The following is a 14,022-nucleotide window of genomic DNA, read 5'->3' as shown; positions in this document are numbered from 1 at the left end:
AAATGAAACAAAAGATGTTAACTAGAAACGATGGCAATAACCCAGAAACTTTCTGGACTGAAAAGACTGGGGGAGGGGGGGGGAGGAGTGGTGGTGGTGTTGGTAAGAAATAGTATGTGACCCATTGATTTTTTTTTTTTTTTTTTTTTTTTAAAGACTGACTGGAGTTTCACGGTAAGACAGTCAGACAGCCTGCGTGCAACTGGATTGTGCCAAACTGACAGGCGGGAGCCATACTATATATATATATCTAGAGAGAGAGAGAGAGAGAGAGAGAGAGAGAGAGAGAATTGTGTGTGGAGATGCATATATAATATATATATATATATATATATATCTAGAGAGAGAGAGAGAGAGAGGGAGAATTATGTGTGGAGATGCATATATATATATATATATATATAGAGAGAGAGAGAGAGAGAGAGAGAGAGAGAATTGTGTGTAGAGATGCATATATATAATATATATATATATCTAGAGAGAGAGAGAGAGAGGGATAATTGTGTGTGGAGATGCATATATATATATATATATATATAGAGAGAGAGAGAGAGAGAGAGAGAGAGAATTGTGTGTGGAGATGCATATATATATATATATATAGAGAGAGAGAGAGAGAGAGAGATAATTGTGTGTGGAGATGCATATATATATATATATATATAGAGAGAGAGAGAGAGAGAGAGAGATAATTGTGTGTGGAGATGCATATATATATATATATATATAGAGAGAGAGAGAGAGAGAGAGAGAGAGAGAAAGAGAGAGAGATATAATGGTGTGTGGAGATGCATATATATATATATATATATATATAGAGAGAGAGAGAGAGAGAGAGAGATAATTGTGTGTGGAGATGCATATATATATATATATGTGTGTGTGTGTGTGTGTGTGTGTGTTAAAAAGAGAGGTTGTGGGTGGAAGGAGGGATCTGGGAGATAGAGTGGGGAAAGGACAGAGAGAGTGAGGAGGGAGTCGGCGATAGTGTTTGTTTTTTGGGAGGATTGGGGACAGGGGGGGGGGGGGGGGGGGGGGTTCTGAGAGAGTGAAGATGGCGAAGAGGGATTACAATGATTGGGAGAGGGGGTGGAGAGACGGAAAGGAGAGAGAGACTGAGAGAGAACAAACAAACAGAGAAGTATGTCCTCTTTCCCAATCTAATTCCTGAAGCTTTCGGATGGACGGTTCATCTCCATTGTATGGAATCAACACCATTTTGCCGCCAGGCATCGTCCAGCAGTTGCCACCGACAACGGAGGAGAAAAATTGACTGTCCGGCCATCTGTTTTTCTACAGTCTTAGCAACATGAACCACTTGTAGAATATACTCATCTCCCTCATGTCATGTTTTTGTGACTGAAAACTACGTGAAAGGTCCTACTTAAAAATGTATATACATAGTATAGTATAGTATAGTATAGTATAGTATATCATATCATATTATATTACAAGGTAGACATCTGTTGTCAAAGTTTATTTCGCTTTCGTTTGCTGAGGTGTTTGTAGAGCGACAGATTGAAGAAAAACTTGCCCGTTACCTTGAACTTCGACCCAGGTCATTCGACCTCAGTTCAATGCCACGTGATGTTCTGAGAACATAGGTTATTGTTGTCATCAGTCAACATGAAACTGAAACCTTCAGTTAACACGGAATTGGTGATATTTTCCCACCCAGTTTACTGTGAGATTGACCGATTTTCTCAGTGCATGCAGTATCCCGCCCAGATTCAAACACTCGACTGTTCTTTCTCTGTCTCTGGATCTTGCAATTGGAATGAACTTCCTCTTTCGCTTCGTCAAGTCTCCGCACTCAGCTCTTTCAATTCTGGCCTTAAAACCCACCTCTTCCCAAAACAGCCTCCCTGCCCTGCCTCTTCCTTGTATTCAGTTTCTCCAGTTTTAGAGTTATGCATGCGTGTGAATGACTGGTGCGAAAGCGCTTTGATTTGTCTCTGCACAAGATTCAGCGCTATATAAATACCATTATTATTATTAAGACAGAAAGAGACAGTGAGTGAGAAAGTGATAAAATTTAGTAAGGGGGTTTTCTGATTGTGCATTTCTCGCCTGCGGATGAAAACTACGCAGTTTTGTTAGAGAGACAGACACAGGAATAGAATATAAAAAAAATTTAAGTGCGCGACTACAGAGAGACAGAGACAGAGAGAGAGAGAGAGAGGCGAACCCAAGAGGATTTCCAGAACAGCAGAATTTTTAAGAAAAAAAAAACCAGAGAACAAACTTAAAAAAGAATACAAGGATAGTCAGAAAGAATAGCTGATGGTGGAAGTGAGAAACGGTTTTGAGGATCGATTTTTTTCGAAACGACTGACTGGATACACGTACAGACAGACAGGCTGCTCCCCATGCGTCTGATCCGACAGTGCTGCTGTTTTAAGGTTCCCTCGCTACTTTTGTGCATTGGGGACAGAGGGGTGAGTGTGACTGTGTATTTCACGTACTGTGAATGATAAGTTTCAGTTTCAGTTTCAGTAGCTCAAGGAGGCGTCACTGCGTTCGGACATATCCATATACGCTACACCACATCTGCCAAGCAGATGCCTGTGAATGATAAGAAAAACGAGTAATGTAAGAAAAGAAATTGTTAATACATATTCCATTGGCGTCAGAGTTTAAAACAGTTGGTGCTCTACGATTTTTTCCTTCAACAGTATATGTAATGGGCGGCGTCGCAAGAAAGCGTGATTTAATAATAATAATAATAATAATAATGGATACTTATATAGCACACTATCCAGAAATCTGCTCTAGGTGCTGTACAAAAACGCTTTTGATAACATAAAACATTATATCTATGTTACATACACACACCAAAATGTGACCACACACACACACACACGCGCGCGCGCCCGCGCACACGCACGCACACACACACACACACACTGCATACATACATTTTAACATACATGTGTATCTAACAGCTACCCAAACACATACGCACACATAGGCAGGCACAAACTTACATAGACACACTCACACACAATACACATTCATATACATGCATGTAGTTGTGGACCTGCCACAATTGAACTTATTGCTGAGGGAAAAGGTGAGTTTTGAGACGAGATTTAAAAGATGCGAGGGAATCAGAATGACGGAGGTTATCAGGGAGCTTGTTCCACGTCTTTGGCGATTGAAAAGAAAACGATCTGTGTCCATAGGTCTTACTTCTGACGTGAGGTATCCTGAGAAGTCGAGTATCAGAGGAAGAACGGAGCTGGCGAGACGGGGTATAGATATGGATGAGTTCAGAAAGATATTTGGGGCCAGATCCGTTGACTGCAGAAAAGGTCAGAGTGGATAGCTTATAGTCTATTCGATCAGAAACAGGCAACCAGTGGAGAGACTGAAGGAGAGGAGAAACATGGTCAAATTTAGAAGCTCTGCAAATGAGTCTGGCAGCGTTATTCTGAATTCTTTGGAGTCTGTCTAACAGGTATTTGGGAAGGCCGGCCAAAAGAGAGTTGCAGTAATCCAATCTTGAGAGAACCAGAGAGCATACAAGTGTCTTGGTTGCATCGGTTGAGAGATAGTGGCGGATAGAGCTGATTCTACGCAGTTCCAAATAGGCAGCTTTACAGATATTCGAAATGTGCTGTTGGAAGGAAAGAGACTGGTCCAGGATTACACCAAGACTGCGAACAGAGGGAGAAAGTGAAACAGGTGTGCTATTGATCAGAACAGAGTCAGGAAAGGAAGGATGTTGACGAAACTTCTTTGGACAGGTTATCATAAATTCAGTCTTATCATCATTTAATTGCAGCTTGTTGAGAGTCATCCAGTCCTTTAGGCCAGCAATGCACTCCTGTGTTTGAGTCACCAGTGCATCAAATTCAGCTATGGAAGCCGACTGATAAAGTTGTGTGTCATCAGCAAAGCTCTCATGCGATATCGCATGATGACTGATGACATCCGACACAGGAGCCGCATACAGCACGAAAAGAACAGGACCTAGGACGGACCCTTGTGGGACACCATATTTCAAGGCAGATACTCTAGAGTATGTACCATTTACACACACTTTCTGTGTACGATCTGACAGGTAAGACGTGATCCATGCTAGTGCAGTGTCACGAATACCAAAGGAAGTTTTAAGTCTGTTCAAGAGGATAGAGTGGTCGATAGTGTCAAAAGCTGCTGACAAATCTAAGAGAGCGAGAACAGATATCTTATCCTCATCAAATCCCGAAAGCAAATCATTCACTATTCTGAGAAGGGCTGTTTCGCAACTATGACCACGTCTATAAGCTGACTGGTGGGAATTAAGCAAACCATTCTGCTCCAGATGAGCTAAGAGCTGAGACAATATGATCTTTTCTAGCAGTTTTGATAAAAATGACAGATTAGAGACAGGTCGATAATTTTTCAAACAATTATGATCCAAAGATGGTTTCTTGATGAGTGGACGTACAACAGCAGATTTGAAGCTTTCAGGGAAACAACCAGACAGTAAGGAAGAATTGATGACATGAGTAATATGTGGCAGTAGAACATCAATACATTCAACCAACAAAGAAGACGGGACAGGGTCAAGCTCACAGGATTTCGGACAAGCGCTCAGACACACTTTCTTCACAAAATCTTCAGATTTGTGATATTACTTCCTACCACTTAGATAAAACTGTTGATACCATGTGTGTGTGTGTGAGTGTGTGTGCGTGCGTGCGTGCGTGTATGCATGCGTGCGTGTGTATGTGTGTGTGTGTATGTGTGTGTGTGTTCCTCTCATCCCGGACATCCCAAAATAGATATAGGAAACTCGCCAGAACGTCCTGTTCCCCAAAACGGCACGGCGAGACCCTAATTCAAAGACAAAGACAACAAGAGAGGCAAGGCCTTCGAGACTCACCTGTGATAAATTAAGTCCCCTAGCATCAATTACAGAGTAATTTCATCTGCACCAAAACGTTTGCAAAATAAATAAAAATTCCATGCTTAGCAAAAGAAGTTCCTGTTTGAACAAAAAATGATAATAATGACTCCTCTTGTTGTTGTGTCAGAATAAGAGGTCAAAGTGCCAAGTTTAGAGAATACAAAAAATATAAATATAACAGTAAATGCAGTTTGCATATAATTAGGCTTCTTTTTTATTTTTTGTGCCCATCCCAGAAGTGCAATATTGTTTTAAACAAGATGACTGGAAAGAACTGAATTTTTCCTATTTTTATGCCTAATTTGGTGTCAACTGACAAAGTATTTGCAGAGAAAATGCCAATGTTAAAGTTTACCACGGACACACACACACACACACACACACACACACACACACACACACACAGAGAGAGAGAGAGAGAGAGAGAGAGAGAGAGAACCGAACTTACACAAGTGAGTCAAAAATGAAACGACGGTTGAAAGAAACTCGTAAATTCTTCACAAGTCACTGAGCAACGAAGACGAAAACAGCAAAGATGGACTGTCTGTCAATAGTACCTCTAAAACTGTTCCCAAATAGTCGGCAGTGAGCAGGTCTTTCTTCTGGCGCAAACACGCCATCAGAACAAGTCGATTGTCAAGGGGGGGAACTCCTGCACGAACAAGAATTCAGAAGGGAACTTGTTCCCTGTTTGGTGGTTCTGTGCTGCGTCCGATCGATTTGCAGTTAGGTACAGGGAGCAACACTGAAACCTTTGCGGTAAGTCTGCAATGCAGGACAAGCAGACCAGAATGTCTTCACCACCTCAGTACATGTGGTCGCCGATTCTGTCCTTTCTGGAATGGCAAAGGTCGCCGCATGGAAAGTGCTAACGTCTGCTGGGCTGTGTTTATCGATCACTGAAAAAATGCCGACTGGCAGGTTTGTCTTTGTATTCCACCCACCACATCACAGCCAGGTTAAGGTCTGAACGAGAGGAGATGTATATATGTATAAAGAATCATGTTAATGCAGACAGCTTCTGGCACTTCGATCCCTGTGTGTGTAGGCATATGTTACCAAGCTCTGATTGTCTGCAAACCTTTCTCTGTCTCGTGTCTCACCTCTCTCTCCCTCACACACACACACACACACACACACACACACACTTACCATATGGCAAGTTCGTATTCATCAACTGCACGTGTTGAGAAAACCAAACCATGCACGTTATAATTAACTTTGTGGGAGTGTCATGCTTTCGTTTGATGTATTAGCTCTGCCTGCGTTTTCTACGTATCTCCGCTTTCTGATAAGGGATATTAAAAAATAAAAATTAAAAAAAATATTTAAAAAAACAGCCCTTTAATTCACCCAGCTTCGCATGTCTGTAATGTGAAAAGATAAAGGATGAAGATATTTTGATTGTGGCTGCGTTGCTGAAAGGTTCCAAAGAATCTGTTTCTCTGTCTTTCCCTGCCTTTCTGGCCTCTCTGACTCTCTGTCTCTCTCTCTTCTAGCTGTCTCTGTTTTCAGCACGCACGCACGCACGCACGCACACACACACACACACACACACACACACACGCACGCACGCACACGCACACATGATGATAATGTGTGCGGTACTCAGAATGGAAGAAGAAATATATGTGCCTCTGGACACAATGTGCAGTCAGAAGCCTTGTAAAATATGACTCTTTACACCTCCTACAGTTGTTTTTCCTCTTCTTCTGTTCAACAGGCAACAACGGAACCGCACGAACTCCACAAAGTCGACCTGCTGCGTTATTTCCCTGGTCAGCTGCACGTCACTTCCGGTATCGGCGACCGCCCTGATGGTGTCGGCTGCTGTCGTCTGTCTGTCGCTGTTGCAGGACATGGCGGCCACTTGAGACCAGCCCGAGGAGGCGTCCGCCATGGGAGTCCAATGTCAAACGCCCCAGCTGCTTGGCGACAAAGCGGGGCTCTGTGAAATAATGCCTTCGGCGTGGCAAACGTGTTTGCACAGAGTTACGTCCAGTCCCGGCTAACTCTGTTCTTGTTTCTCTTGTTGTGTGGCCACCGTGTTGGGGCCGATTGTGGTAGGGGTTTCGATTTTTTTTTTTTTTTTTTTTTTTTTTGAGGAGGGTCGAGTCCACAATTGGTTGGCATGTCCACAAGTTTTGTTGTTATCGGTTTGCAGACTTAACTGACTGGTTGGTTGCGGGACAAGTTTAAATGTCTCTTGATTTTTTTTTCTGTCAAGGACAGATTCTGTTTTTGTTCCCCATCCCCCACACCCCCTTCTCTCTCTCTCTCTCTCTCTCTCCCTTTCTTTCCTTCTCTCTCTCTCACTCTCATAATTATCTATCAATCTATCTCTATCTGTCTGTCTGTCCGATTTTAGTCTCAGTGAAACAGGTGTACACTATTCTGTCTACCATTTCTCGTTTCCTTTTTCAACTCTGGATATCTCCTGTATTAGGTTTTTTTGTTGTTGGTTGTTTTTTTTAATAATCTTTAGTCTTTACGTTTGCCCTTTTTGTCTCTTACACGAGACCATTATATGGGAAAGCGTTCTTTCAATGTACTGTACATATGCTTTTAATCTCATTAAATCTGCATATATTCGTAGCTACGTTATCGGGTATTCATTTTCAGTGTTGGTTATAAAAGCACGAGCGAGCTTCACTTACATAGAGACATTTGTTTCTATTGGGAAAAAAAAAAGAAAAAAAAAGTTACGTTGAGGACTTGAGTATTGGCTATGTGTGTGCAGAAAATACTGTTTTCGACCAAATTTGTCACCGACCATTTTACACATACAGCCATGTACATTCACGTAAAATCGATTTAGAGTATGGACTCTTCTTGTTTCTTCTTTCTTATCCCCTCCACTCTGGCCAGTGAATTGGATATCTGTGAACAGTGGTCATGCTGATTTTCCGCATATTATTGTACATCTGGCTATATATATATATATATATATATATACGTTGTTTTGACTGAGGTCCACTGTCGTTATCTTTGGAACATATTGTTGACCACTACCTTTGGGAATAGTTTTGACGATTTTGTTTACTTGGCGCAGTTCCGTTATTTCTTAATTTGTTTGTATCTGCCTTCACTTCAAGAAACAGAGATCAGAAACATAATGAAGAAAATTGGTATTGTTACTCGGTTCTCTGTGTGTGTGTGTGTGTGTGTGTGTGTGTGTGTGTGTGTTCGTGTGTGTGTGTGTGTGTTTGTGTGTGTGTGTGTGTGTTCGTGTTCGTGTGTGTGTGTGTGTGTGTGTGTGTTCGTTTCAGTTCTTCTCCCACCCCGTATTATTTTTTTTCCCTTGTTGAACGGAATGTGTTCACATGGTTTTCACAGCTTGAACTGGTGATCACAGTTGTTGTTTTTTTAAAGTCAGTCTTAGCTTCGGTTTAGTGTGGAAACTCCTTTTGAAAACTAATGTGGCTGCCTTGACTTTCTGTCACAGTCGTAACTGCGAACATGCACATTAATAGACCATTACGTCAAATTTTACAACGTTAACTTGTTGCTTGCCAGTTTTTAATAGACATTTATTCAGGTCATGGTTTTGCAGCATACATGGAACAATTGTGTTTTGTCGTGGTAAATGATATATTATGCTATCCTATCGCATTGTACAGCACTGTCGTTTTGCCTCTGGAGACGTTGCTGGATGCTGTGCTTTTATTTTTTTCTTTCTTTTTTTTTTAAATTTTTTTATTTTTGTTTGTTTGTTGTATTTTGTTGCTTTTTTGTTGCTTTGCTTTTACATTACACATGAATTGCATTGCCCAGTAATGCATTTCATTGTATGGTTTCTGTTGCGTTACATTGCCTTGTAATGCATTGGATTTTGTTGCTGGGAGCAGCCCCACTATGACACAGAGAAATCTGCTGTGACGAGAAAGTAATACTATACATTGTATTTTGTGGCATTGTGTTCATTTTACTGCAAAGTAATGCATCACAGTACATTTTTGTCATGCATGGCATTGGATGGCATTGCCCTGTAATACATTGCATTGCCTTGTACGGCATTGCCTTGTAATACATTGTATCGCCTTGTAATACATTGCATTGTATGGGATAGCCTTGTAATAATATCATGGTTTACCTTGTGATACATTGCATTGCATGGTATTACCATGCATTGCTTTGTAATGCATTGCATTGCCTCGTAATACATTGTGTAGCATTGCCTTGTTATACATTACTTTGTATGGCATTGCCTCGTGAAACATCGCATTTCCTTGTAATACATTGCATTGTAAGGCATTGCCTCATATTGCATTGCACTGTCTTGTAATATAGTGAATTATATGGCATTGCTCAGTAATACATTGTATTGCACTGTTATACAGTGTGTTGTATCGCATTGTATTGTGTTGCGTTGCATTATCTTGTGTTGCATTTTGCTGCGTCGTGTAAAATTGTATCATGCTGCACTGCATTATCCAGTGATACATTATACTGCGTTGTATTCAATTTATTTGCATCGCATCGCATTGCTTTTTTATATGTTGCAGTATATTACATTGCTTCGTATTGTAATGTTGTGTTGCACTGTTCTGCGCTGTGTTCCATTATGCTGTGTCATTTTGTCATATGAAACTGCATACGAGAACTGACCATGGCTAAAATATACATATGTCAGTAAAAGAAATCCACTTTCATGGGTAAACCAAAACATTGCAGGAAAAAAAACATGTAGGTGTACTGGCATTGGACTATGGCGACAAGCCTTTCTCGTAAAATCGGGGGAGATTCCGGGATTTCACACTAAGTACAATTTGGGGCGAGAGAGCAGTTCGATAGAATACAATACAATGCAAAAGAATACTATACAGTGCAAAATACATTAGAAGTGAAATCATGCCTCTTTACTCCGAAGGAATGCGCGGCTGTTCTTGTGTTTTTGCCATCACAACTACCGCTGCCATTGAACTACGAGAGAGAATGAAGAAAGAAGAACGACAGAGGGAAAACTTCTGTCACGCACTGTAGTACTTTATGGATTTGACCGCCTGGTCAGTTTGTTTTCGTCATAAAGAGTCGTCGCCCTGACCATCATCACATTCTGTTATGACAGATGAAGGAGAACAAATTCAAGGATATATTTTCGAATCGGTTTCATTCTTGAAATTTCCCCCCATACAATGGCCTCGATGTAGCTTCTTCTGAAGATCAGTATGCTGAAGCCTACTTATATCGATATTTTATTTTAAAAATTTGTTTATGTGTTGTGTGTGAGCGTGCATGATATATATATATATATATATATATATATATGTGTGTGTGTGTGTGTGTGTGTGTCAGTGGGAAGCTGTCACACTGTAAAACTAATGATTTACAGTGTGCATATTTGTCTTTTAATCTGATGTGTTATGACAAACGCAGTGAAAAGTGAGGATTCTCAAACTGTTGCCTTGTCTCACTCGGTATAGGTCACCATAAGTCGTTTTGAAATCTTGTCGCCGATCCTCTCTCTCTCTCTCTCTCTCTCTCTCTCTCTCTCTCTCTCTCTTCAGCCCCCTTCCTCCCTTCTTTAATCTTTGTTTTTTTGTCATTTTTGAAGGTTTCGTGAAGGAATAGAAAATGTGTCCAGTTCTAGAATTCGGGTAGCGTTTCTTTGTGAAGCGAATGTTCGCATTAATGCTACCTTTCTTCATGTTTAATCATTGTCATTGTTGTGGTTCTTGTTGAAATCGTCACTAGTAATAAGATTGCTTAAAATGACGGCAATTGTTTTTTTTATTTGTTTTTGCAATGCGTCATATTGTTCAGTGATGTCAGTGACATGATAAAAATGAGGGTATGACGTTGGTATGACCAGACTGGCTGCCTATAAACTTTTTTTCCTCTGGATGTTGTACACTGTAAACTGATATAACATTTGTATTGTCTGTTCATTTGTTCTTTTTTTCTTTTCTTTTTTTATTCTTGCTCTAGATGATAGTAATAAACACATTCTCTGTCATGTTCGACGTGTTGCAGCTCTGCCTCTCTTCTGTCTCTCTGCCTGTCTGTCTCTCTTTACCTACCTGCCTCCGTATGCTTCTGTCTCTCTCTCCCTCCTTCCCGACTTCCCTCCCTTGCTGTCTCTCTTTGTCGCTCATCCTTTCTCTACCTCCCAGACCACCCTCATATCCCCACCCTTCTCTCTGTCTCTGTCTCTCTCTCTCTGTCGGATTTCTCCTTACTGCTACCGACTGGATGGTGATTAATTATGGCTAGGATTAATTAAGCTTCCATGAGGGAAAACAAGCAATCTCTTTGCAGCCGGTCCATGGCTGGATGGCCGTCATCTATGCTTTTGTCAAACAGTAATAAACATAACGGTAAACCTAGTTTTGGAGTGCCGCGTGCGCGTGCGTACGAGTGTGAGTGTGTGTGTTTCTCTCTCTCTCTCTCTCTTGCCACACAAACTCTGGCTATTTCTCTCATCTCTCCATTTCTCTCTCCCATTCACACGCCGGCGTGCACAGTACACTTCACACACACATACACTCATACATGCGCGCACTGCACACACACACACACACACACACACACACACACTGCGCGCGTACACACTGGCACACGCCAACACGCACATATACACACACACATACGCGCACTACACATGCAAAGACACACACACACGCATGCACACACACGGCATGCACGAACACCACACAACACTTACACACACACCGTCACACGCACGCACGCACACACACACACACACACACACACACACAATGAATAACCTCGCCAGACACCCCCGCAATGTGGGGCAGGAGATAAGCGCAAAGTTGAACAACGCGTCATTGAAAACAGCTCCAAAATTAATGCCAGACGCTCACGGAACAATAAATTTGCCAATGGCCAGGCTGGCACTGACAGCGATATAATGCGTTCCAGTATCTCACAACGCCATGCCCCTTACATAACTGCCGACACGAAAATTCAGAACAGTAGGCCTGTTGTGGAAACGGAACACAATATACAATTAAATGTAAATGTCTTTTCTTTCAGTGGAACGATGGCACACAACTTCAGCCAGTGCTGCCTCAGGTTGTTTCCCTTATCTTTTTAAAAGAGTTACTGCATTTCTTTTCTTCCCCCCAACGCCCAGTCCTGCCTTGGCAGATTCATGAGGTTGTTGTAATGAAAGAAAACTGAATTCTCAAAATGTCTTCATAAACCTGTAAAGCTATAGATTGCCACAGCATTCCCGGGACCATCTTCCTTTGCTGATAAAATAAACGGGGGGGGGGGGGGGGGGGGGGGATGTCTCCGGTTCTGTCTATGGCCCTCAATACGCTGACCTCATGGTGACCTCACCCGGTTCCAATTTCCCGACACTTCCTTGCCTACGATGTATTGGAACGCGCTCCCTGTGGAGTGCTGATGCTGGTGCAGAAAAAGAACGAGGCTGCCAGGGTAGGCAATAGCTGGGGGTGGAGGTGGGGGCGGTGGTAGTCGGGTGAGGGGGTAGGGACAGGAGAAAAGGAGTTGAGGTGGGTGGGTGCGAGTTATGCGACACTAACTGAAAAAGCCAGCAACGAAAGATAATTATCTAAAATATATATATATGTGTGTGTGTGTGTGTGTGTGTGTGTGTTTCACTCAGAAACTCCTAGGTTTTGTACAATACCGGCATCGTAAAGTAACTGTCGTCTATCAACAACTAGTCAAAGTCAACTTATTCTAGAAAAATGCTTTTGTGTTCAGTACATAGGATGATGTCTACTGAGACGGGCGCAATAGCCGAGTCGTTAAGCGTTGGACTTTCAATCTGAGGGTCCCGGGTTCGAATCGCGGTGACGGCAGGCGCCTGGTGGGTAAAGGGTTGAGTTTTCTTCCGATCTCCAAGGTCAACATATGCGCAGACCTGCTTGTGCCTGAACCCCCTTCTTGTTCCTATACGCAAGCAGAATATCAAATACGTATGTTAAAGATCCTGTAATCCATGTCAGCGTTTGGTGGGTTATGGAAAAAAGAACACACCCAGCATGCACAGCCCCGAAAACGGAATATGGCTGAATACATGGCGGGGTAAAAACGGTCATGCACGTAAAAGCCCACTCGTGTACATAGGAGTGAAGAAGAAGAAGGGTGATCTCTGCTGCGGGTTTCTCAGGATTTTCTGTTGTTGTTGCAAGCTTTCTGTCCCCGGGAGTGGGAGTAATCAAAATACTGGGACTAATGAAAGTAAGCCCATATTCGAGTGTAACGTGGGAACCCACTTCACTGATACCACTGACAGGTCTAACATCCATCCGGCCAAGAGAGAGGCGCCGGGAACTGGGTGACTGACAATGAACTGACAATGAAAATTGTTTTCACAAATAGGGTTGATTATTGTGCATATTATGGCAGAGACAGCCACAAGAATACTTGATTTTGTGCTTCCATCTTCAACCCCGTGAGCACCTTTTTCTCACCACAGAAGGATAAAACAGTTGCAGCAGTATCCATCGGAATACTTATATATATATATGTGTGTGTGTGTGTGTGTGTGTGTGTGTGTGTGTGTGTGTGTGTGTGTGTGTGTGTGTGTGTGTGTGTGTGTGTGTGTGTGTGTGTGTGTGTGTAAACGTATGTGTTTCATTGACCACATCGGTTCTCGAAAATGACCGTGTACATCAAAAGTTTGCAAGGCTAACCTCGTTCCACTGACGAAGAACAGAAACGAACTCGGCGTACGGTCATAAGTCAACTGAGACAACCGACGATGTGTGTTAACACTGTAATAATGGCAACTAACTCAGCAATGAGGACTGAGTGAACGTCACCAATATGAAAAGACACTTCTTTCCCCGTGATGCACAAAAACCGGCGCCTGTTGGTTGTCGAATAAAGGGAAACCATCTGGCTAAGTTTTAACGCGCAAGATGATCTAGTATGTATCATAATAATAATAATAATAATAAGATGTAGGCTTATATAGCGCAGTACCCCCATCTCAGATGGGGCTCACCGCGCTTCACAATAAAAAAAATATATAGAAATTTTAGACTAAGTGTCGTAAAAAATGTACAAAGTCTACACTGAAGTTTCACTGACACGACAATGGCTAAAATATGCATATGTAAGACTAACTGACATGATAAAAGAGAGATATATATATATATATATATATATATATATATATATATATA

The 14,022-nt window shown here is 41.9% G+C and overlaps 1 long non-coding RNA gene across 2 annotated transcripts in view; it reads left to right on the top strand.

Annotated features, from left to right (window-relative positions):
• The window catches only part of LOC143279786 (uncharacterized), a 151,802-nt gene extending 140,585 nt beyond the window's left edge, over nucleotides 1-11,217 (top strand). For both annotated transcript variants that reach the window (XR_013054952.1, XR_013054951.1), the window contains exon 3: nucleotides 6,621-11,217. This is a non-coding gene — a long non-coding RNA (uncharacterized LOC143279786). The remainder of the gene's footprint in view (nucleotides 1-6,620) is intronic.
• The last annotated feature ends 2,805 nt before the right edge of the window (nucleotides 11,218-14,022 follow it).

The sequence above is a fragment of the Babylonia areolata genome, chromosome 3 (assembly GCF_041734735.1).
Source record: "Babylonia areolata isolate BAREFJ2019XMU chromosome 3, ASM4173473v1, whole genome shotgun sequence".
Classification (NCBI taxonomy): domain Eukaryota; kingdom Metazoa; phylum Mollusca; class Gastropoda; order Neogastropoda; family Buccinidae; genus Babylonia; species Babylonia areolata.
Note: the sequence above shows the minus strand (reverse complement) of the source record. Positions and strands in the feature narration are given on the sequence as shown.